The following is a 24,529-nucleotide window of genomic DNA, read 5'->3' on the forward strand; positions in this document are numbered from 1 at the left end:
GGGAGAAAACCAGAAAGTGGTTTCTCAAACTTTTTCTCATATTCTAGCTTGAGCGAGGGTCGTTCTCGCTTGAGTAAGAGGACATCCAGAGAGTTGGTCATTTTTCCCTTTGAGTACTCGCCTGGGCAAGATCTTTGTATATCAAGGTAGCTTCATAGTACATGTAAATTTTCACCTTCATGTCTAAATAAAAAGGTCCTAGGCTAACAAGTCTCATGTTGAAAGCCAATCCTTACAAGGGCTCTTTCTATGTGAACAATTTTCCATAAAAGTCGGCTTCTATGGTGTTACTTGGTTAGGCTAATTGTACTTACTTGGTTTGCTTCCAACTATATAGTTATTCAAGTCTAGTTTCTTCCCTTTCATAGTCTAATTGGTTTGAAATTTACTTATTGACTAAGTCTTCTTCATAGAGTTTTGATAAACTTAAACTCTTTTCCTATTGGTTCTTTTGCATTTAGCTTCTTCCTCATTCTAATTAGCTATACTTGGTTTCTATTTAAAGCATAAGAGATTAGGGCAACCATTTCTAATTTATGTGATTAAAATCTTTGTTTGAATTTTCTACTTGACTTTTGGGCTTGCTTCTTGAACATCCATAACCCTATTTAATCCAATAAGTTGCCAAAGTTTCAAATTATTTTGAAGTCAAGATCATACTCAAAATGGACCAACATTATTGGTCTATCCTAAGGTTATTTTGATCATTTTTGGCCAATTTTGCAACTTATATTTAATTTCATTTTTTGTTTCCTCTCAGCTAAAATAAATATTTGTATTGGATAATTAGTCTTTGTCTAAAATTAGGTTTCGTTACACTTGTATTGCTTAACTTTCCTTAAATTGACTTATTTTTGGGTAAAATTCACTAAGTGTGTTTCAATTTCTAATTTTTCATCTAATGTCTAACTCTAATTTAATTAGATTGATATAATTACTAAATAATTAGAAATAATGAAATTTTGGGGTGTAACTTTGGGTCTTACCTAATTTTTTTTTGGAGAATTTATCGTATCATTATGTGTTGTGTAGTTTGTGAATTTTTCTTTCTAAATTATTGTAGGATGAAATCTTGATTAAACTTCATGCAATACTTTTGTGACTGAATTTGATTCAAATTTTCTAGTAATTTGGGAAATACAAATCTTATTCTTAATGTATCAATTGACTTAGGTCATTTTAATGATTGTGTCATTAATCACAATGAACATATTGGTTTGTGCTAGTTTGGAGTAATTCTACCACTACATTTTAGATCTTTTAAAGCAGTCACTTGTATTGGAAACATAACATAATTGCTTTCTAATGATAACTTTAAAGAGTAGTTAATGTAACATCCTCATTTTTTCTTCCTCCATGCTCATGTGTGTAGTGCAACTTTTTCTTTTTCAAAGGTAATTCAATGTGTTTTACAAAAAATTATGATTTTGGTTAAAGAAGTTGTGAGATAAAAGTATTTATTTTTCTTTCATTAAATAATTTTTTTAATGCATGTTTGATTTTTAAGAAAAAGCGAATTTTACAATACTTCAAATTATTTAAAAATCCCTTAATTATATTTAATTTGTAAATATAATGCACACTTAAGAATGTGGTGTTGTGATGGAAGTATTGGTTGATAAATCCACATTTTACTAGTATTTTAGTTTAGTTTTTAGTAGCTATTAAGTGGTTAAGTGATCAATAAAACTGAATCTCATAAAAAAATGCAATTATGTTTAAAGTCCTTTAAATAGTTTAGTATTTTAGATTTGATCCTAATTTTTATATAATACTGTTGATTAGATTGAATTTTGTGCAAAAAATTTGAATGGGAGGTTATGAAGATGATGTAACGCCCCGAATTTTGTAATATTGTTTAAGTATTAAAGTAGATATATATTTATGTGTGGATTGCCCTATCAGGTGTGTTGATTGACATGAGGATGATGTGTATATATGTGTAATGATGTGGACATGGATGAATATGATTGTGAGAAGTCCGTATAGCGTGGTTCGAATGTAATGTGAATTGTTATTGGACTGGAATAGATTGAATATATGTACATATATATATATATATATATATATGTGTGTGTGTGTGTGTGTGTATACAGGCTAAGTGTGGATGCTGCTGCAGGGCATTCTCGCTATAGCAAGAGGGCCCTGGGTGTGACGTATGAAACAGTGCCGTTCTTGCTGTAGCAATAAGGCATTGGGAGAGAAGGGTGAAACTGTTGCTTTCTAGCTGTAGCGAGAGTCCCTTGCTGTAGGGACAAAGCAACAGTTTGCGGTGCATTTCTAGGTGCAGTCTTCTCACTGTGCGAGATTCTGCAGAAACCAGAATGCAATTCTTTCTGATATTTTTGCCGTAGCGAGAGACGGTGTCACTGCAGCAAGGTCTGAATATCTCGCTGCAGCAAGAATATCTCGTTGTAGGGAGAGTGTCGCAACCAGAAAAGGGATTAAAGGGAGTTTATCATACCTCTCTTCAAAATTTCTTCGATTCTCTCAATTCCAAGGCTTATTTCACGATTAAATTGCCTCCAAAGCTGTTCGTGAGCTAGATTGAGGTTGGATTCGTGTTGGGAATGCTTGGAGGTAAGTTTTAATAGTTAGGACTTCGATTTTCATCCCTCTTCTCTGTTTTCTGGGTTCTCTTTGGGTTCTCATGGAGTTTTCCATGTGTTTAGAGACGAAATTCGTGTGGAGCATTCTTTTCATCGTAGAATCCTGTGTGAGTCTTCAATTTGAGGTAACGGGGGACTCTACCCTATCTTATCATGTTTGATTTCCATTTATTCTGTTAAATATTGTGATGCGGCTGAGATAGAGGATAGGAAATGTGTGTTTTGATGAGAATTATTATATGTTTGAATGCAATGTGATATGTGATGAGATAGTTGAATCATTGTGGGTGATTGGGTATTAGGAAATGCCATTTGATTGGTGATTTGATAATGTGAATGAATATGGGCCTGTGTGCCGTGTCGTGAATGAGTATGGGCCTGAGTGCCGCGTATTGTGAATGGATGTAGGCTTGAGTGCCATATGCAAATATGAGTATTGTGTGCAATTGAAATGTGTGTGAATGGGGCATGATAAATGTCGTTATAATGATGCTATGAATGGTTCAGCGATACACTGGAGGTGTGGGAAGATGGAGACGGTAAGAATACCTTGGGGAAGAGACAGTGGTGGTGACACCAACAGTGAGCGTGGGTGCACCACATGCCACACACTTTCCTCCTTACTAGACCTCTGAGCACTACCTTTATCAAGCGACTCGTGACTGCCTACACAGTATCTTTGAGGCGAGGGTAACTGGTGACCATCCATGGAGTGAATCTGTGATCACAGTGCCATAGTGAGCGTGAGTGCACGCGAGTAAAATATCTTGATGCCGTGAGTGCATTGGTCATGAATTGAAATGAAATGCTTGAGAATGTTGCTTATGATTGAATATACTGTGTGACTGTGTTAGAAACAATGTGAAGGGTGACGAGGTGAATCTTTATGTTTGTGTGTGTTGGATAGTGTAGAGTACTCACCCTTACATTTATTTTTTAGGTGACCAAGACGATCAGTACCGAACTTAGTGAACGAAGGATGAAACTGCTATAGGAATTAGAAATTTATTTTGAAAATTTGATATATTCGTTAATGCCCTTTAGCAAGGATTGATACAAATTGTAATCTATCTCTATTTTGAAATGTTTTTATGAACCATGATTTGAGAACCATTTAAATGAAAATTTTTATTATTCCTAATTTTGCACAATTCATTTATTTGGAAAATTAAATCTAGGTGTTACAGATGAGAAACAAATGAAAAAATAGAAGAAAATGGAAGAGTTGGACTTAAAGGGTAAATAATCAATTGATGAAGTCTGAAAGTTATCACTCTGGGCAAATAAAGTGACAAATCTGGAGTGGATTCAATAAAATGAAGTGAAAGTGTTCACTTTAAGTGTTCAAAGTGAACATTTCATAGCTTTAATCCGAAAGAAGAGGTGAAAGTGTACACTTTAAGTGCTTAAAGTGAACAGTCCAAAGGTGTAAATTCAAGAGGACTTTGCGCGTAAACACTTTGAGTGTTCAAAGTGTACACTCCAACAGCAAAAATGCAAGATAAGTGTAACGCCTTAGATTTTGTATGAAGATGATGTGAATACGTGTGTGAAAAAAAAAAAAATATATATATATATATATATATATGGATAAGTCCATGAGTATAAGTGTATATGTTGGTTTATGATTGAATTGAGATTGTTGAGTATGATTGGAATTAGATTGAAAATAGGCTAAGTGCGTGTTGCAGGGGCATTCTCGTTGTAGCGAGAGGATTCTTGTTGTAGCGAGAAGGCCCTGGGTGAGAAGCATGATTCTGTTGCGTTCTCGCTGCAATGAGAGGGCAATAAAGGAGGGTGCATTTCTAGATACAGTCTCGCTGTAGCGAGAGATGCCTTGCTGCAGCAAGAATATCTCGTTGTAGCAAGAGTGTCGTGATTCAGAGGGTATTTGAGGGGTTTAGGGTTCAGGGAACTTCATTTCCCACCCTTTCACTTGTCTCTCTTTCGATTCTCTCTACCATCAACCCATTCTTACCGATTAAACTGCCTCCAAAACCGTTTAAGAGCAAGATTGAAGGTTGGAACCGTGTTTGGGATGCTTGGAGATGAGTTTTATAAGCTAGGGTTTTGGTTCTCGTCCATCTTCCTTGTATTCTTGGTTTCTCATGGAGTTTTCCATGTGTTAAAGACGAAAATTCGTGTAGGTTGCAACACCCCAAATTTTTGTAATATTAATTATTGATAATTATATAAATCTAAATGTATATTCATGTGTGTATTTTTAGATTATGTTATGAATATGTATGTGTATATATATATATGTGTGTATGCATGACTGGTTGGGCTAAAATGGGCTAAGTGTCTAAGTACAGGGTGAGATACTGGGCTGTTCTCGCTGCAGCGAGAGGATTCTCATTGTAGCGAGAGGGCCTTGGGAGAAAGGACTGAAACTGTCACCTTCTCGCTGTAGCAAGAGACATCTCGCTGTAGCGAGAATGCGATAGTTTGAGGTGCAATTGTGGGTGCAATCTCGCTGTAGCGAGAGGGTCTCGCTGTAGCGAGATTCTGCAGAAACTAGAGTGCAGTTTTCGCTGATTTTTTCGCTGTAGCGAGAGGGCGTGTCACTACAGCGAGAATATCTCGCAGTAGCGAGAGTGTAACGACCAGAAAAGGATTTAAAGGGGGTTAGGGTTCGGGGAGAGTTATTTTTCCCTCTCCCTTCGAAATTCCTTTGATCCTTTCGTTCCCAAAGCCCTATTCCACCGATTAATTGCCTCCAAAGCTGTTCGGGAGCTTGATTGAAGGTTGAATCCATGTAGGGAACGCTTAGAGGTAAGTTTTAATGGTTAGGGTTCCGTTTCTCATCCCCTTTTCTCTATTTTCGTGGTTTCCTTGGGTTCTCATGGAGTTTCTCCATGTGTTTAGGACGAAATCCGGGATGGGGAGCACTTCTTGGTGGATTTAGCGTGTGGGTCTTCAATCCAAGGTAAGAGGGGACTCTATCCTACTCTTTTGTGCATGAATTGTTGTTGTTTTGCTGAATATTATGTTGTGGCTGAGTTAGTGGGTAGGAAATTGCTGAGAAATGTAATGTGGGTCAAGTGCCATGATGTGTGAACAATTATGTGTGTTGAACCAAAATTGATGGATTGTATGTAAATGTTGTGTGATAGAATGAGGGCATGTATGCCGAGTGTTGTGAATGGGTATGGGCACTTGTGCCGTGTATTTGAATGAATATTGTAGAAATGTGGGCCCAAGGGCCGTGTAATATAAATGATAATTGTAGGTTATGTGTCGTGTGTTGTGAAATGGAATGTGGGCTGTGTGCCATGTGTAAGCATGATTACTGCATGCGTGAATGAAATATGCGTGATTGGGCGTAATGTGCTATGAATGGTTCAGCGATACACTGGGGAAGTGGGAGATGAGGACAGTAGAAATAGCTTGGAGAAGAGGGAGTGATGGTGACAGTGTCTGCAGAACAGGTGCACCATGAGCCACACACTCTCTTCCTGACTAGACCTCTGACCACTATCTTTGCTGAGTGACCTGTGACTGCCTACGTGGTATTCGTGGGGTGGGGGTAACCGGCGACCATTCATGGTGTAAATCTGTGATCACCGTGCTATAGTGAGTGTGGCTGTTGTGCGTATGTATGAGTTTGTGTGTTGTGCTTGTGAATGTGAAATGTTGTCTGTGATTGTATTTGCTTAATGTATTGGTAATGTGCTGGAGGTGAGACTCTATGCTGACTATGTGCTTTTTGGTAGTGTAGAGTACTCACCTTTACATTCATTTTTCAGGTAATCAAGACGATCAGCACAGGACTCAGTGAAGGGACAGATGGACTGCTATAGGACTTAGTTTTTATTTTAAAATTTGTTGTAACTAAACTAGTCTTGTAACAGTCATTTGATATTAATTTGTAACCCTTCCCTTATTTTGAAGTATTTTATGAAAATTAGTTATTTGAATTTGTGAAATTCTTATTAAATTGAAATTAAATTTAAGGTGTTATATAGGTAGCCTCTTCATTATTGATTTCGTCAAAGGGGGACTCTACCCTATCTCTTTGTATCTTTAATCCGTTTGTATTGATAGATAATGTAATGTGGTTAAGATAGAATGTATGGATTGGCATGTTTTGATAGAAGCTTCTTGATTGAGCATGATGAAATCAATATTGAACATGTGTGTGATGAAATGGTTTGACTATGGTAGGTTTTTATGAAAATTTGACGCTTGAGTGTGATGTAATTAAATGTGGGCCTATGTGTTATGTGTGAAAGTGAATATTGTGATGTGATTAAGAATATGGGTGAAATGTGTGTAGACATGCCATTGTTTGATGCTGAATAATATAAATGGTTGGGAATGTGTATGAATGGCACGTTGAGTGCGATTGCAATGATGTTTGGAATGTTGAAAACTATGAATGGTTTAACGATACACTGGGAGTGTGAAAGATGGGGGCAATAGAAATACCTTGGGGAAGAGAGGGTGGTGGTGACACCAACAGTGAGCATGGGTGCACCACAAGCCACACACTCTCCTCCTGACTCAGCCTCTGACTAACACCTTTGCTTGGGGGGCTCAGTACCACACACGTTGTATCCGTGGAGTGAGAGCTATCCAGCGACCATCCATGGTATAAAACTAAGTAAGTCCCTGAGGTTGAAGGCATCAGGAATCTGTGATCACAGTGCCACAGTGAGCGTGCCTACGTGCAGTGAGCGCATGTGTGTATGGATTATATGATAGTGTAGTGAGTGCACCTGTGAATGAATGAGAATGAAATATTGAAATTATTACTTTATGTTTGTTGATGAATGATTTGAATTGTGTTGGAAATGTGTGGAAGCATGCATGGTGAGTCTCTACACTTGCGTGTATTTGATAGTGTAGAGTACTCACCCTTACATTTAGTTTTTAGGTGACCGAGACAATCAGCACCGGGCTCAATGAACGGGAGGAATGAAACTGCTATAGGACGTAGAAAACTATTTGTGAAAATTTGATGTATTTAATTTGGTCTTGTAGAACTTATTTGATGTAAACTTATAACTCTCCCTTATTTTGGAAGTACTTTACTGAACCATGGACTGGAAATCCCTTTTAATGGCAATTTTATTATTCCCTTTTATTGCAAAATTATGTTATTTGGAAATTAAATTAAGGTGTTACAATAAGCATGCGCGTTAACACTTCAAGCTTTCATAGTTAACACGTGCAAGCTTAAATCCTAAGAGAAGCATGCGCCTTAGCACTTCAAACGCTCAAAGTTAACACGTGCATCATAGATAGCTGGATGTTGCCATTTTCAGCATATAAAGTGTTCACTTCAGAGAGGTTTCAGCTAGAGGAAGGATGCACGTGTACACCTCAAGCGTTCAAAGTGTTAATGTGCGTGACCAAATGATGAAAAGCCACTCCAAGTGTTCACTCTAAGTGTTTAAAGTGCTCACCTCAGATTAGGAAGATTCAGGAAGACCTTCTACATGTACATTTTAACCATTTGAAGTGTACACATTAGGGATAAGTCATCTTAATCTTGTAATTCTCTGGTTTCTAATTTCTAATGCAACACTTAATTGAATTACACTTATGGGTTTAGGGTGATTGAGTTGAATGTAAGGGTCATTGATTTAAGGAATTAACCTTTGACTAATAATTTGTGAAACTGATTGTCAACCAAATCAAATACTTGAATGTTTAGAATGTGATTGAGTTAATACTGAAATTTTGGTTGTCAGGCCTGTAATTTATTATTGAGTAATCTATAATATTTATACTTGTTAAATGTTAATTGAAGGATTATTTGGTATTGGAATAAATTTAGATAGAGTTTGGAAAAAAAAGTGAAAAGTAATCTCGGTGTGAACAGTAACTTTGGCATGAACAGTAAGGCAGTATGAATAGTAACTTCGGCGTGAACAGTGTCAAATTTTTTTCCAAAAATTTGCTTATAAATAAGGGTTCTTGATTCACTTTTAGTATTATCTCTGATAGAGATCCTCGATTCACTTCTCAGTTTTGGCAGGGTTTCCAGGAAGCTATGGGCACGTAGTTGAGGTTAAGTTCTGCATATCATCCGTAAACAGATGGTCAATCTGAGCATACTATTCAGACCATAGAAGAGTTGTTGTGGACTTGTATTGTGGAGCAGAGGGGTAATTGGGAGGATATGCTTCCTTTGGTAGAATTCACTTATAATAATAGCTACCATTCGAGTATAAGCATGACACCATTTGAGGCTTTGTATGGCATGTTTGGTCTAGATGAAGTTCCCTCCTTCTTATACCCTTCTTTCCACTTAGGCTTTTCAAAATTTGAGGTACTCTTTCTTACACTTTTTCTTTTTAGTTGTTGTTCCACTTTCATGGCATGGTGAATTAGGTCTTTCATCTCTACATAATTTTGAAGCTCAACAACATGCTTTATGTCTCCATTCAGCCCATCAAGAAACCTAGCCATGGTAATCTCTCTTTCCTCCTCAACATTGGCTCGGATCATAGCTATTTTTAACTCCTTATAAAATTCATCCACCCTCTTACTGCCTTGGGTAAGCCTTTGCAACCTATTAAGCAATTTCTCTATGGTAATGGGATGACACATACCTCCTTCTCAAAATTCTTTTCAACTCCTCCCAAATCTCCAACATAGGCTCTCTATATCTTCTTCTTTCCTTTTGAAATTGATCCCACTGTACCAAGGCATAATCAGTGAATTCTAAGGTAGCTAACTTAATCTTTCTCTCTTCACTTAGGGTATGGCATGAAAATATTTGTTCAACTTTCATCTCCCACTCCATATAGGTTTTAGGATCACTTTTCTTCCTAAAAGGTGGTAAATTCACTCTAACTTCCCCATTTCTATCCACCTTAGGTTCCTCTTCATTTTCTCTTATTCTTCTCTTTCCCTATCTCTCATCTCTTCTTCTATCTCCATTTTGTTTCTCCTTTCCATTTTGGTTTTGATTTTCTAGATTATCAAGCCTATCATAAATCTCCTCTATGTGCTCCCTCAATATTTGATTCATCCTTTGAGTTAAGGCATCTATTAGCAACTTATGTTCTTTAGGAGGTGATTCCTCTCTTTCAGCCATACTTCTAATTTTATGATAAAATAAGGTCCTCACCAAAGTGTTTCGCTGTAAGTGTTTCACATAGAAGGCTTTTAAGCAAATGTATCTCTCTTGCCTTTTTCCACTTTGCCTCTAGCTTAAGGTTCTTACAAGAATCAATAATTAATTATAAAAAATTTATAAAGTTACAACAATCTAGAAACTTATCAAACTAAAATCAGCACCAAGATAAGTAGCAAAGAACAATTTTACTACCAACAAGCAATGAAAGACAAGTACGAATTTTATGAATAACAAGAAGGAAACACAACAAAATCAAGAACAATAACACTGTGAACAAAGGGCACAATAGCAAATAGGAAACAAATATTTTAAGAAAATTGAACAAATACAAGCACAAAGTGATTTAAGTTAGCCAAAACTTAGAAACCTATTAGGTCTAAAATTAAGAAACTTAAAGTACCTAATGTCCACTATCATATCTTTCTCCACTCAAGTTCAAACACATCCAACAATTTTTTTTAACATCTTCAAAATTCCTCAAACTATTTTTTTTAACACATTCAGAATTCCTCTAACAATTTTTTTATTTATTTTAACACATTCAGAATTCCTCCAACAAATTTTTTTCTTTTAATTTTTAACAGCCCTTATCACTTCAAAACTTAAGTAGTAAATTATTTTTGTATTTTTTTTATAGTTTACTTCACTCATAATGCCAACTTACAAATACAACTCATGATATGTAGAACACCTACTTGGTCACCAAGTGAAGCATAAAAGTAAATGTTGTTCACAATTCTAAACACTAGCAAGTGCACTAGGAATTGCAGCAAATAATGAGTACTTTTTAAGATCAGAATATCGTCTCCACAGGGAATTAGGAAATCAATTATCACTTCACAGAACAATAATCATTTGAGCCATATGAAATTAGAAGATTTGTAATATTCAGAAATCAAGAGTAGGAACAATTAAAAGATAAGAAACTTGCAGTAACAATAGAGTATGAAAGTTGTGATGAAATGAGATAGGAATAAAGAATAGTTAGGAATTTATTTCACAAGAATGTCAATATCAATTCAATCATGCCTCTGAATATTCAAGTAATTGGTTAATTGCCAATCAGTTTCTCTTATTAATAGCCAAAGTTTAATTCCTTAAATCATTGACCCTAACAAGTAACTAAACCCCCTAATCCCTTAGGTGAAGTTCAATTTCATGTTACATTAAGACTTAGAACCTTAGAATTGCAGAATTAGGTCTCCTTATCCCTAAGAAATCCCCAATTCTGATTGCTAACTCAGATCAGAGAAGCAAATCCAACTTCCATTGGTAAATGTTCCTCTTTGATTAACCATACGAATTTCTATTCACAGATTGCAAAAACAGCAGAATTAACAATTCAATTAATCCTAGAACTTAAATTTCAGAAGCAAAAGTCGAATTAATACATCAATTCAAGTTCCATAAACTCTCAACTATGGAGAATTAAGCAAACATTGTAACAGAGAAAGAGAAAGAAGGAGAATAAAAGAAGAATTGTAGAGGAGCCATCTCTACGAGCTCCAATCCAATGCCTCTTCTTGGAGCTTCAAAATTCGACCCTAATCCTCTCTCTCACTCTCTCTCAACGGGAATCTAACAGAAAAAAACGGAAAAAGACCCAAGACCCCAAGTTCTGAGCTTAAAATAGGTATTTATAGAAATCCCGATTCTGTGCGTTATCACTCTTGCTGATAAGGGTGGCCACGCAGAAGCTCATGTAGTTTCTGGAACTATCACTTCGCTGGTAAAAGTTGCAATGCATAAGGTCGAGTGGTTGCGCGTGATCACTTTCGAGAGCAAGAGTGACTATGCACAACTTGCCTTAATTCACTCCTCTTTGGAACATCCACTTTCGCTGGTAAGAGTGTTAACGTAGAGCTCGCTGAAATTTTGCCTTCTCTGGAACACTCACTTTCGCCAGCAAGAGTGTTAACGCAAAGCTTGTTCTTCTGAGTAACTCTCTGGAATACTCACTTTCGCTGGTAAGAGTGACCACGCCCAGACTCTTTTCTTCTTTTAAGCTCTGGAACGATCACTTTCACTGAGAAAAGTGTTAACGCCCAGTGTGTATTCCTCTTTGATGTCTGGAGTGATCACTTTCACTAACAATAGTGATCACGCCCAGCTTGCATTCCATTGTTCTTGTGTTTTGGAGTCCAGAATTGCTATTCTTCCTCTTCCTTTCTATTGATCTTCCATTTCCATGACTTTTGCTCAGATTATTCCTACAAAAACAAGATTAATTTCTTAAGATCTAAGCAGGAATTCCACAAATGCTAAAATAACTACATATTTAAAGAAAACTTTCAATCATTCTATTTTTCTGAATTTTTTTTTTGCTTTTCTTATATATTTTCCTTATCAAATGGGTTAGAAATACACTAAAATATTAGTAAAAATATGGATTCATCAGTAAACACCTCATGAGTGCAATTTGGTAGCTATAATTCAGCCTCTTCCACAAGTGCAACTCTCTTTCTTCTTCCTTCAATTGCTGCACAAAATCAAACAAACCACACACCAACCATAAGTATTTCCAAATTCAATTCCAAACTAGCCCTAGTTAATGAGCTTTGATACTAAATGATGAGATTTACCCTAAGCCTCTTAAAGTTTGGACCTAACTAGGACTATGACGTAACTTGAGTTACAGACCTCAAAATAAATTGTTTCAAAAACGACAGGAAAGTTCATGTCGTGAACTATGATTTTAGCTCAAGAATCACTTAATTTGGAGTTGTAAATCATGAGATATGAATTAAAGTTATTTTGGGTACAAATTGGGGTTTGTTTGGAAGAGAATGCTGTGAACCCTAAAATTCAGAATTGTGGAAAACCAAAATTAATACCTTGTAAACTGAAAAAGAGGAAGGAAAAATGACAGAGAGGGTGCCACAAACAATTATGTTTGATAAGCTAACGAGATCACCACAAGAATGGATGAATTCTTGATAAGATTAAAGATTGTAAAGAAGAATTCTAGCAGAACACAATACTCACTTTAATCTGATTTCAATCATGTATATTCTCTAATGATTTCCAAGTGTTTTAGTACAGTTCAGTTTAGTCCACATAGACTTGACATATAAAAAACAAAAACTAATCCCTTTAGCACAAACATGATGTATATGTTCTAGTGGTTAAGTAAACATATAACATCCTAAAATGCATGGGTTCAAATCTCATAGTAGACAAAAATGCATAATCATATGTTTTTACACAAAGTACCAAAATAAATAAAAGTCAAAGCCTTCTTTGATCTAACTTTTATCATGGGTCCTTCTAAGCCTTGTAATGGATTTTGGGCTTCTTATGGTAGTTGGGCTTGGGCTTGGGCTTGACTCCTGATGTCCACATCACATTTTTCACACTTTTCTCTCCATTCAATCTTTCTTTATTTTTATCTCTCTCTTAATAATAAAATCGCTTATTTCTTTAATCTCTTTTAGTGTTTACAAGTATTTCGTTCATTTGAATGTAGACTATTTGTCACGACCACAAGGACAAGGTCATAAACGTAACCCACTAAATCTCAGCACTACACAGTAATCACCCTTAATTAGGTATTCATGGATAATTATCAAAAGAAATCAACATGTATTAATTGAAAATAATCCTTTAACAATGTAAGTATTGCAAAATATGACTTAGTTGTCATTACAAATATTAATTACAGCAAAAGACTAATACGTGAGAAAGTCCTAACGTATCCTAATGCCTAATCCTCTGCTTCTCCATTAGCTACTCTGGTCTGCTTGGGAAGCCAAAGCCTCACCTGCCTGATCTGCTCACGCACCAAGATACGATCATCACAGCACAACATTACAACAACAACAATTTCAAGGGTGAGCTTAAAAAGAAACAACGTATCAAAGTAGAATAATCTCAGTAAATCCGCAAGAAAACAGCAAATGCAGCCCATTCAGCGCAACCCAGCTCATGCTCATGCAGTAATGAGAAACAGTATCCATCTGGCCCTTTATAGCACACTTAGCAGGTCTAGAGGAACTGTACCGGTCCGAGAGCGACCCGTTCCGGTATCTGGATCCAGATAGTACAGCTCAGCTTTCTAAAGCCACATGATTACCCACCTAGCATGTGACACAGCGCCTATCATGACAGCCTTATTCAGCTCTAGTATAATGCTGAAATTATTAATATAATCAACATATTAATAATTTTAACAATAGTAATTGTGTAACAGCTCAGCTAATTTAGTAATTTTCAGCAAATACAACATTGTTATTTCAGCACACAGCCCAGCAATTTCAACTACACGGTATAATTAGCAACATTGGGTCATCTTCCTTAGTGTTTTTCACAGCATACAACCACTATACTCTATCATTCGGCTATCAAATTACTTCTCCTAGAGTTTAACAGCAATCAATCACATCAACACAACAATTTCATTCCAAAAATGCAGCTATAACCCTCTCTCAACACCTCCATCATTCCCAGATCATCAAAACGACCTCTGGCAAGCTCCCCTTACCTCAATTCGGTGTTTTTCAAGGTGCTCTCGGTTATTCAAGCCTAGAATCCGCAAGAACTTCCCTACAAACGCAGCCAAGCTCAGAAAATCGAATGGGGGTTGGAGGAATTCAAGAAATCCCAAAAGGAAACCATAGAACTTACCCAAAATGGCTTCAATCACTCCCTCTTGGCCTAGAATCATGCAAGAGGTTGGGGTTTTCTAGTGATTTGGGGCGGGAATCGACCGAAAATGCGAAGGGAAGAAGAGAGGGGTCGAGGGTTTTGAAATAACCCTCGCACAACTCTCTAAGAACCCTTAAATACAGTCTGAAATGCAACGCTCTCGCTATAGTGACATGTTCTCGCTGCAGCGAGTTTCCTCGCTGCAGTGACACGCCCCCTCGCCACAGCAAAAAACTTAGAAGAAACTGCACTCTAGTTTTTGCAGAATCTCGCTACAGCAAGACCCTCTCGCTACAGCGAGACTGTAGCCAGAAATGCAGCCTAGGTTGTTGCTTTCTCGCTGCAGCGAGATCTTTCTCGCTATAGCGAGAAGGCGACAGGCGCAGACCTTTCTCCCTGAGACCTCTCGCTACAGCGAGAATCCCTTCGCTATAGCGAGAAGGCCCTGCACTAGAACTTAGGCTATTCCTCTCATTTCAAACTCAGCCACTAACCTATATATATATATATATCCACATCAGCTCAACACATAGCACATTCAGTTATAATTCAACAATCAAGGCAATAAGACAACGTAAATACATTCATTCATGGAAACATTACACTCAAGTCTTATCATTTTCAACACATACAAACCAAGGCCTTACATTATTTGGTTACACAACATACAAACTTAAGTTTCAATGGGAAAATAATTGATTTAGGTTTGTAATTTAAAACTTACAAAGAAAGAAATTTTGAATTTTAAACATGCAAACTTGAGTTTAAACATAACAATAAATCAATTTGGTTTGTAATAAAAACTAATGAGGGAAAAAAATTTCAAGGTTTACTTTTACAATTTGAAAGAAGTACTTTAGAAAGCAGTTATAAAAATGCACTCTATGAAATTGCATTTTTGGTTTGTATCCAGTTTGCATAGCAGTGTTTGTCAGAGTGCTTTGAATCGCTCTTTAAAATGATGCAGAATTGCTCTCTAATGTCTTTTTTGTTGTAGAGTTCCTTGTTGAGGTAAGACTTTTGAACTTCCTCCTTAAGAAAGGTTGTAAATTTTATTAACGGCCACTATATATGCCTTTTCAACCCTGTAAATGCATTCTTTTACATCCAATAATTATATTTTTGGATTTTTAAGAGGAAGACCTTTGAAATGCACCCTTATTTGCTCAAAATGGACATCGGATCTTCTAGTTACAATGAAAATGGTAAAACCCTCTCTAGTTTTGCATCATATGCAAGTATCTCAATTTATTTCTTACAAAAATAATTTACAACAGTGTATTAGAAGCCCTAATTTGACGTTTTCCCTAACCAATCATATATAAGTGCTCTTAATTTGATGTTTTCTGCACTAATACATAAAAAAACAATTTTTTTGCTCTCTATGTTGAAAAACTAAAAAATTTCTTTTCATAATCTACATGAAAATAGCTTTCTAACACATTTTTCATGTTGAATTTGACCTCTTTTTGGATAGCTCAAGATATGAAAAACATAGGTGATGCAAAGTTTGTGAAACTTACGTGAATAGAAACAAAGATCAATTTTTTGTGTCCATGCATCAAAAATGGATTTTTAAAATTAATTTTAATCCTTAGGATCTTAGCTTTCCAATAAAATTTGCAAATCGTGATTTGGTCATTATTTCAATACTTTACATTTGATTTCACAAACACTATGCAATATGAAAATTTTCTAATTTTATTTTTGCATGATTGCACTTATGTTTTAAATTTTTTTTTTCAAATAGTAGCTTTTGGCCAACAAATCATGAAACTCCAAATTCCAACACCATAAGACCCAAAAAAAGAAGAGTTTGCAGATCTACCTAAGCTACAAAGGTATGAGAGAGGAGGTATTTCAAGTAAAAAGTAAGAAATATAATAACTTAAAAAAGGTTATCCCTTAAGCTTGAGGTCTAAAACACATGTATTAGGAGACGTGTGGTGCTTGATTGTATTGTGATGTTTGTGAGTCTCTACGTGAGACTATTTTACGCTTTTGAAGTATGTTTGTAAGTGCATCTTGATAGTGATAATTCTAAACCTTTGGTTGATAATTATTTTAGACTTGATTTTTGAATAGATGTTGTCTTCTAAATTTTAAAGTGGGCACCATTTATATATTTGAGCCCTTTTGATAGTTGAAATGTGAGACTCCTCACTTGGGCCTACAATATACAACATACAAATATTTCACAAAAAATCAACACTTCTTGTGCTTCTACTTGATTTTGTGAAAGAGTTAAAATGCATAACGTAAGACTAATTTACTTGGCCTTTTGTTTCATATTTCCATCAATTTTTAGGTTCTCAACATTCATAGAGAAAATTTGGTCATGACAAGCACAATAATATTTTTCAAACTAAACCCTTCCAAAGGAAATCATAGTATAAATAGTTCATACAATCTAATACTTTGGATGAGGTCTATTATAAAAAGTCATCATCATAGGAATTAGAAGATAAATACAATTGTAAACATAACAGTAATGTTACGACACTCCATTGTGCCTGCAGTGTAATATGGAATTATAACAAGTGTTTTTTGTCTTTAGCTCATAAGTCCTTGGATAAGGTGAGATTATTTTTTTAGCAACACACATATATACAACTTGCTACATCCAACTTGCTCAACTTGGTCGACGCATACCATTATCATTATCTAGAATTTAGAGATTTATTACTCATTACAAATATCGAGTGTCATGCGGTCACATCAGGGAAACTTTGTTCATTATAGACCTAATAGATAAGAATATATATAAAAATACTTATCATGTTCTTATTACTAATAATTGCTTATGAGATTCTATTTATTTACACATTCAAAACTTAAAAAATCATGGTAGTAGGAAATACCACATGAATAATATGGTCATACTAAATATTGACATAACCATACAAGCAGATTCAAATCTCTTCACCTATTTATGAGTAATTAATAATATGAGATTCAACATGTGACTACCAATTTCCTCAAGGCAATAGAACACTCAGTATATGACTACCAACCCAATGAGTTTAAACACAATACTTGCAAGCACTCAAAGAGAACAAATTTTCCTGCCTATTCAATTTCATCCATTATAAAAAATAAATGATAAATAATAGCATAAACCTATTCATGTTAAAGAAATCCTACATTGTCAAGAGTGAATGAAAATTATCCATGAAGCTTAAAGACATAATCACAACCATCAGAGTTACAAAAAATAACATTACACTCAGTCACTAAAAGGAAAATAGAAATTATCCAATCCTCTACCACACCGTTGCAAAGTTTAGAAGCAGCAGAACAACTAAAAACACACTAAACAACAAGTCTATTATAAGGGGTCCTCCTCCATCACCTCGATATCTAAGTGGTACTCCTCCTTAATCTAACCTCTTGAATTTGAAGGGTCAGATTGGTCTTTGGCTATTTTACAACTTTGAGGGATAGATACAAATTTCCTAGCAGTAGTCCTAAAATGGGGCCCATGAGTTCACTAAATAACTGAATCTCGGACTAGAAATTTCTAGGTCCAAGGATATATAAAGGTACATCATCAGAAAAGTCAAGGTAAAAAATGGGTTATCCTTTTTGGTAGATGGATATGAGTAAAAGAATAGTAATAATAAAAGGGATAGAGAAAACAATGGTATTCAACTTAGGGACAATAGTGGTTTAAGAAAGTTGAACTGCAACCATTCACTACGCCAAAAAGGAGTTGTAAGAGCGGTTCCGTTTTAAATTAGAGAGCGTTTATAACTACTCTAAAATCTCGCGTTATTCAATATGTTAGATTTAAGAGAGCAGTTATTTAAACCGCTCTCAAATTTGAAGATTAGAGAGCAGTTCCACGCGGAACCACTCTCCAAAGTATGGATGTTAAGATTGGAGAGCGGTTCAATGCGGAATCGCTCTCCAAAGTATGGGTGTAAATTGCGAATTTGAAATTTATTTCTTTGTGAGTTTTCTAGATATATTGCAAACTCAAATTAATTTATTATTACATTTAAATTTTAATTTATAGGTCTGACATTCAAAATTTCTTCATTTTTATCACAAACCAAAATTGAATCTTGAGTTTATACGGTGTGTTTACCAAATAATTCACATCTGCATGAACCAAACACAAGTAAGCAGAGAAAAAGAGAACAAATTAGTAGGATGATTCACCGTTAACAAATTAGTAGGCTTGCATCTTAGACTACACAAAATTTTTGCATACTTTGATGAGGATTGGCAACAAATCTTTATGCAAATCTCTTTTCATCGAATTGGCACTTGCTACAATGAGAACGCCACTATAGCACACACTTAGCCTATATTTCAAACAATTCAAGCCCAAACACAAGTTCACATCATATTTCAACTCATCACAGTCAAATACAGATTCAAACATCAATTCATACATTTATATTAATAATTAAGCAATATTACAAAATTCAGGGCGTTACACCCAGAAAAACCAACAACATCAACCCTAGTATGCCCACTAAGGGAAAAAATTTTAATGACCATGTCAACCCTTTCAAGGTTTATTCTGGGCTCAAATAAGGCAATGAAGTCTAGATTAATGATCTTAACATTGATAAGTCTAGAGAATGTTTTAATCCCAGCCCCCTACAATTCCAAAAGAGGCAATTCATGAATTAGTATGCTAATTTGAAACATCCTTAGGATGTTAGGGAACTTCTACAATGTTCTCACCAAAGTTACTGTTATCAGGCTAATACTGCCCCTTATCATCAATACTATCTAAGTCCATGTTAGAAGTTAAGTCTGGAGGTTTATCACTAGGGCCTAGATAAGGTAAATGTTGTTGATTCTATAGAGCCTCAGGGTTTAGGCCAATGAGGTCTTGAATATTATGACCTAAGTTCTTAATCTTTTAGAGCATATGTTGGTAAGTGATCATTGCTGAAACAATTTCTTTGGTTTCTTGCCTAAGGTCCTTATCCTAAGTACCTTAAGTTTCTTGAATATTATCATTAATGCTATCCTTGCCTGGATGGTTAGAGCTTTCTTTGGTATTAATCACATGGGCCACCCTAGGGGTGTATCTATGTTTATTCTTTTGCTTTGCACCTTTCTTGGTAGAATTACTAGATTTAATATGGTTCCGAGGCTTATTAGCTTTCTTGTTGGGAAGCTGATCCCTAGATACTAGGTCTTTATTAAGAGTAGAAACTAAAACCTTAAGGGAACTATCTTCTACTTCCTGGTGAGGGTCCTGGTAGGAACTGCCTAATATACCAAATCTAGATCCCATGGAAACTTCTTTGGGCTTCCCATTGAGGAACTGAGTTTTTTTCCTAAATTGCTTTTTAACTAACATCCAGGGTCCAAAAAGGTCCCTCTTAGATTCTGTCCTATTCTCAAGAAAATCCATAGCCATGTCCTTTTCTAGAGTGGAAATATCCCTTTCCTGCCCCTCATTGCCCACTTTATTATTCTAACTGGTAGATTCTAAATCCTTTTTCAACTGATTACACTTATGAATCTCAACACACTGTTCTTGTCTACGCCTATATTTGCCACACTGAAAACAGATCAAGTGAAACCCTTCATATTCAACCTTAAACTCATGTCCAAGTGCTTTAAATGCAAGAACTAGTTTCCTCCTAAAGTCAATTTCTATGCGTATTGTCACACTTTTAAGGAGAAGTTGATTTAACTAGCAAGTGTACTAGTGCTGATGTAGCAAGTTCTAAAAAATGATAGAACTGTGTTCGAGTCCCAAGTATCGATCTCAGGGAATAAAAGTATTCAATTACCACTTCACAAGGCCACAATTAGTTGAGCTTAACGAAATTCAAAGAGTGTTTGAAATTAAAATTGACAAATATTGAAATCAGAAGAAAAACAGAACAATGAACAAGCAATTGTGAGAAAACAGAGGTAGAAACCATAGCTAGGGCGTTGCTTCACCAAAACTCCAATATTGAATCAATAAAGTTCTGAACTTGCAAGTAATTGGAAAGAATGCAGAAGAAGCATCTTCAACCGATCTTCAATTCGACTCCTCTAGTTTGAAGCTCGGTGTTCGTCCCCACTCTCTCTTAGACTCTCTCCACACCCAGGAACTAAGTGAAAATGAAAAATGAACAAAAGATCCTAAAATCTGAGCGTTTTTGCAGTTTATAGATTTTCCCGCCTCTACGCATTATCACTTTCATTCACAAGAGTAGCCACGCAGAGGCTTCTATGGTGTTCTAAAAGACTGGAACAATCACTTTCATTCATAAGAGTGGCAACGCTGGAGGTCGAGTTGTGCGCATGTTCCCTTTCATGAGTAAAAGTGGCCACGCGCATGTTGCCTTGGTACCTTCTCTCTGGAACATCCACTTTCGCTAGCAAAAGTAACCACGCGCTACTCGCTATGTGTGAAGCTCTTCTGGAACGCTCACTTTTGCCAACGAGAGTGGTTACACACAACTTTGCAAAATTTGAAGTCCTCTCGAACGCTCACTTTCGCCAGCGAAAGTAATAACGCACAACGTGTTCTTCTGAGAAACTCTCTAGAACACTCACTTTCACTGTCAATAGTGATCACACCCAGACTTTACTTCTCATTTAAGCTCTGGATCACTCACTTTCACCAGAAATAGTGATCACGCCCAGCTCAAAACTCCATAAACTTTGTTCTTTAAGTCCAGACTTGCTACTTTTCTTCTATCTTTCCATTGATCTTCTATCTTCATGAACTTTGCTCAGAATTTTCTACAAAAACATGCTTGAATTATTAATTTCTACACAGAAAATTCACAAATGCTAAAATAACTATGTTAATTAAGGAAATCCTTCAATCATTCTATTTTTATGAGTTTTTCTGCTTTTTCCAACATATTTCCCTTATCAAATGGATTAAAGCTATAGTAAAATACTAGTAAAAATATGGATTCATCACGTATTCTAGCAAATTTCCCTCTAGACAAACAAGAAGTATAGGGATCTACCTTTAGCATAGAACCCAGGCACCAACCTGTCAGAGGAATTTATTACTATACAACTCCATCGGTAAATCAAGAATACGGACCCACACAACTACTTTCCTAAGATTATAATCCTTTGTCCTAAAGAGGGGTCTCCATTTCTAAACAAGAAGGTAGTGATCCAGTATCAATCAAGTCCCTTCAAACAGGGCAAACATGTAATCATCTATACTTTCAAACTAAACTAGGAAGAATTCATTATTCAGATCCAAAATGGTTAGGGATCTGTTTCTACCCCAAATAGTATTTAGTTTCTGGTTAAGATAGTTATAGCTCACAGATTTACCAAGAAGTTTTACTATTAAGGTAAACCTCCAAGGGGTACTCCACCCCTTATACTCCTTGAGAGGGATCTTGAGGTTTGAACATAGATTTTTCCTATTATCATCTAGATCTACATTTTCATCATGTTCAAAGGTGATATTAAAGACTTCTAAGACTATTTTAAGTATTTCCTCATCATTCAAGACTAAATTTGTGTCATTAGACCCTATTACCATATCCTTGTATGAACAAGAATCAGAAAGAGAGGGATTAGAAAACACATGGTTTGACTGCTGGATTATCATTCGGAGATCTTCATGCATGCAGTCATTTATCCTTTCCAGAAATACCTCTAAGTCGATCTTCACCTTCTTGGTACTATGATTTTTCAAATCTATCTCCTCTGTAAATCTCTTCTCCCTTTCGTTCCTCTTCATTCGATGATGCTCTTTGAGACTCAAGCGAATACATAGGCCACCACAATCTCTCCACTCCCTTCTCCACTCTTGATTTCTTCTAGGAAGGTCTACTAAGAACGCTAGGATGAGACCCCTATCGGTGCTCTCTTAGTCTTGAAAACACGGTGCCTTGCTTGAAACACTTATCCATGCACGAAAACTAAGTCTCAGCCAAAAGTAAAGTTTTTGCTGGGTCCCGATAAAAAATATTGAATGCTATTTTAAACATAAATTTCTAATATCAATCTTAAGTATATTTATTTTAAAATATGTTAGTGAAATTGTAATTTTATATTTTATTACTATTTCGTCCTAAAAATGTAAATAAAAAGATTAGTCTTCAATAAATAGCTTTCATAAATAAGTGATGCAAAAGGTTCAAATCAAAGAAACATTTAAGCATGGAGTGATGTTTTGTTTTAAATACGAAAAAGTTAAATATCTGTGATATCTATATAACTTGTAAGAATTTTTAATTAATCAAACAATTAATTAAATTTAATGTTAAATGGTTGAAATAATTGTTTAAAAAATTATCTATTATGAATTTTTATAAATATTTCTGCATAAAATTTTAATAAATTAAGTAATCAATTAAATTAAATCAAATAAAATAATTTATATGTTTAAGTTAAGAAAATAATTTTCCATGAGATATGCCAAAAAATTACTCTATGTTGTTCCTATGTAATATAACACTTGTCTGAACATAATAACAGATGACTTATAATAACCTTTTAAAAAATTTAAAAATAAATTGATATTTTCATTAAAGATTATAATAAATATGTTTTATTTAATATTTTGTAGAAAACATTATTGAGAGGGGTGTTATAACATTACTGAAATTTGAATTGGAAATTGAGAAAAAATAGGAGATGTGGCAGGATATGAATCAAAATATGCAAAACACTATTAATAGGCTCCGTAGCTTTCTTTCCGGGGTTAAAAACATTGGAGCTATCTAAACCTTCCCCTCAAATCGACCATTTATTTTCTACTCTTACCAAAATTTTCTCTCTTGTTCATTATTCTGCCCCTCTCTTCATTCTGCATTGAGACACATTTTGGTTTATGGTTATTGAAGATGGGGCAACAATCTTTGATCTACAGCTTTGTGGCTCGCGGGACTGTGATTCTTGCAGAGTACACTGAGTTCTCGGGAAACTTCACCTCCATTGCTTCTCAATGCCTCCAAAAGCTTCCTTCTTCCAATAACAGATTCACCTACAATTGTGATGGCCACACTTTCAATTACCTCGCTGAAAATGGCTTCAGTATGGCATGCATATTTCCATTGTGCATCTTATTTTATTTTCATTTGATTTGGGATGTAACTTTCTATTTATGATTCTTGATGTGCTTTGAATGAAAATGGTGGCATTGCATTTGCATAAATCAAATTTGATTTATAATAATATTTGATTTATTTTGGGAACTGTAGCGTACTGCGTGGTGGCAGTGGAATCGGCGGGCAGACAGATTCCGATTGCATGTCTGGAGCGTATGAAGGATGAATTCAGCAAAAAGTACGGAGGAGGCAAAGCTGCAACTGCTTCAGCTCACAGCCTAAACAGAGAATTCGGGTACCATTTTCTTTCCTGTTTATAACAATTGATACAATTTAATTAACGTCAATAAAATTATTATTTACGAAAATCTGCAGGCCTAAATTGAAACAGCAGATGCAATATTGTGTTGACCATCCTGAAGAGATCAGCAAGCTTGCCAAAGTGAAGGCTCAAGTTTCTGAAGTTAAGGGTGTTATGATGGAAAACATTGACAAGGCAAGAAAGAGCTTTTTCAAATCAAATTACATGTTCTCTAACACATTTGCTGTTATCTTTCATCATTTATATATATTATAATATTTATTTTGCTATGTTATCAATTAATTACAAATTTTCTTAAATATTAAAATAATTATCATAAAAGTAACTGATTTTTAATTACGTGATAATCTATTATTATATAGGAGAGTATTTAAAAAGTGTATTTTAATAAAATTTATAAATTTTATAGATTATAATATTTCATTTTCTTGTAGGTTCTTGACCGTGGAGAAAAAATTGAGATGCTAGTGGATAAGACTGACAACCTTCGCTCACAGGTACTTAACATGAAAGAAATAATTTTCATTTTCTTTAGTCTTTTTTGGGATGGAATGATCCAACTCTGTTTAGTGAATAATTAGCCATATTTGAGTCACTGTTGCAGGCACAAGACTTTAGAACACAGGGCACAAAGGTGAAAAGGAAGATGTGGGTTCAGAATATGAAGATCAAATTGATAGTTTTCGGTATCGCCATAGCATTAATTTTGATAATGTTTATGTCCATATGTCGTGGCTTCAGCTGCTTATATTAGGTTTTAATTTTTTATTTTTTTTTTTATCAATATTGCGAGATTCCATTTGCTAAATTTGTACCTATTCTTGATTTCAGTAACCATTTTTTAGTTGATTATATGATTCAATTG

At 35.2% G+C, this 24,529-nt stretch overlaps 1 pseudogene; it reads left to right on the forward strand.

The window, feature by feature from the left end:
- Window positions 1-23,138: 23,138 nt before the first annotated feature.
- On the forward strand, window positions 23,139-24,329 carry LOC113846526 (annotated as a pseudogene).
- Window positions 24,330-24,529: the final 200 nt, after the last annotated feature.

The sequence above is a fragment of the Abrus precatorius genome, unplaced genomic scaffold, assembly GCF_003935025.1.
Source record: "Abrus precatorius isolate BTA unplaced genomic scaffold, Abrus_2018 Scaffold8, whole genome shotgun sequence".
Taxonomy (NCBI): domain Eukaryota; kingdom Viridiplantae; phylum Streptophyta; class Magnoliopsida; order Fabales; family Fabaceae; genus Abrus; species Abrus precatorius.